Here is a 2,656-nt window from a genome sequence, read left to right on the forward strand (position 1 = left end):
TATAAGCAGTTTTCATAACATTGCCTTCTATATGTTTCAACACATTTATGAATAAATTTACAGAATTGGTAAATACCCATGTGCAAATATTCTCTGTCAAACCTATATATATATTTGTGGATATACTCCCACTCTCCCAAACAATTTTTGATTTGGCATTTAAAAAAGAAAAAAAGTTTTTTTCATGCTGTATAATAAAGAGGCCACAAAGTTACAAGCTTCTTTGTACTGGAATTCTATGGTCATATAAAACAGTGTAGTGATTTCCACACTAGAATAAAATTTAAAAGGCTCTTCTCATCTTCTCTTCAAAATCGATGAATAATAACAGAAGATAGCATGGACAAGCCTCCCTCACCCCCACCTTATTCTGTAGTTTTGGAGCCAGTAATTTTACCATCACAGGTTACAATTTTCATTTTACCTGCTTTAACAAACTCTGTTATTTCTCTGTATTCAGCATCATTCAAAACAAAAGCCCACAAGTTATCACAAAATCTGAATGTATTTAGCAAACCAAACACGTTGTCATCAAGCTGATTCTAATTCATAGCAACTCTAGGACAGAGTAGAGCCGCCCCCTGTAGATTTCTGAGACTAACTCTTTAGGGGAATAGAAAGCCTTCTTTCTTCCCTGACGCAGCTGATCTCAGATTAGCAGCCCAATGTATAACCCACTATGTTTCTAGGGCTCCTTGCGTGTATTTAGAGAGCACCAGAAATTGACTCTGTTCCAGACCCTCTCAGCCAATGCTGAATTTATAGCCATATCACACTGCAGTAGAACTTGACAGGTAAGGTGGAGGATAATCTGTTGAGACAGTCTAGGCTCATTCAGGCTCTCCTAAAGGCTCTTTCCCAGAGTGTTATTTCTGTATATCTGACATGCTGTGGTTTAGGTGGAAGAAATGTTTTGCTTCCTCAGGCTTGCACTGATACCCTGTGGGGAAGGTGCTTCCTGCGTCCGAGCAGCCCAACAAGAGAAGCCTCTGGCTGTCTTCTTCCAAGACAGATTTGTTCTGGCAGTCCTCAGTCTATGATATTCATCAATATTTTTCATCAGCACCCTCATTCAAAGGCATCAATTCTTGGTTGGTCTTCCTTAGTCATTCTCTAGCGTTCACATACATATACGGTGATTAAAAATATTAGCTCTTGAATCAGGTGCCTCAGTCCTCAGGTGTTATTATTATTATTTTTTAACACTTTAAAGAGGTATTTTGTAGCAGGTTTATTCAATGCAATACATCATTTGATTTCTTGACTGCTGTTCCCATGAGCCATGGGTGTTGATTGTGGATTCAAGTAAAATGAAATCTTTAACAACTTTAATGTTTGCTCCATTTATCATGATGCTGTGTATTGGTCCGGTTGTGAGGATTTTTTTTTAAGTCTACAGCATTTTCTTATTTTATCTAATCTTAATTTTTATTATTTTTTCTTCTTTAAATATCACTTTATTGAAGGTAAACAAGTAGCCATCTAGCTCAGAAGCAACAAAGCCCACATGGAAGAAACACACCAGCCTGTGTGACCACGAGGTGTCGAAGGGATCAGGTATCAGGCATTAAAGAACAAAAAATCATATCATTGTAAATGAGGGGGAGTGCAGAGTGGAGACCCAAAGCCCATCAGTAGGCAACTGGACATCCCCTTACAGAAGGGTCGCAGGGAGGAGACGAGCCAGTCAGGGTGCAGGGTAGCAACGATGAAACATACAACTTTCCTCTAGTTCCTAAATGCTTCCTCTCCCACTATCATGATCCCAATTCTACCTTACAAATCTGGCTAGACCAGAGGATGTACACTGGTACAGATAGGAACTGGAAACACAGGGCATCAAGGACGGATGATCCCTTCAGGACCAGTGGTGAGAGTGGTGATAACGGGAGGGTGGAGGGAAGGTGGGGTAGAAAGGGGGAACCGATTACAAGGATCTACATATAACCTCCTCCCTGGGGAATGGACAAGAGAAAAGTGGGTGAAGAGATGTCACACAGTATAAGGTATGACAAAATAATAATTTATAAATTATCAAGGGTTTGTGAGGGAGAGGAGAGTGGGGAGGGAGGGTGGGAAATGAGCTGATACCAAGGGCTCAAGTAGAAAGTAAATGTTTTGAGAATGATGATGGCAACAAATCTACAAATGTGCTTGACACAATGGATGTATGTATGGATTGTGATAACAGTTGTACATCCCCCAATAAAATGATTTTTAAAAATCACTTTATTGGGGGCGCCTACAATAGTATAACAATCCATAAATTAATTCTATCAGGCAAACTTGTACTTACGTTGCCATCATCATTTTCAAAACATTATCTTTCTGCTTGAGCCCTTGGTATTAGGTGCTCTTTTTCCCCTCCCTCCCGGATGAACCCTTAATAAAAAAAATACATATATTTATATCTTACACCGTCCACTGTGTCCCTTCACCCACGTTTCAGTGTTCCAGTATTCATCACCCCCTAGGGGGTGTGTGGGGGGCTTTATACATCCATCATCATTATCGGTTCCCCCTTTCTCCCCCTATCCTCTACCCTCATAGTATCCCTACTCCTAATACTGTTTCTGAGGGTTTATCTGTCCTGGATTCCATGTGTCAAAAGCTCTTATCTGTACCAATGTACATACTCCAGCCTAGCCGGATTTGT

General features: G+C 40.2%; 1 pseudogene; it reads right to left on the reverse strand.

The window, feature by feature from the left end:
• Positions 1-365: 365 nt before the first annotated feature.
• On the reverse strand, positions 366-2,464 carry LOC101645188 (annotated as a pseudogene).
• Positions 2,465-2,656: the final 192 nt, after the last annotated feature.

This window comes from Echinops telfairi, unplaced genomic scaffold (genome assembly GCF_000313985.2).
Source record: "Echinops telfairi isolate 266 unplaced genomic scaffold, ASM31398v2 ScPeMD7_70;HRSCAF=299, whole genome shotgun sequence".
Lineage (NCBI taxonomy): Eukaryota > Metazoa > Chordata > Mammalia > Afrosoricida > Tenrecidae > Echinops > Echinops telfairi.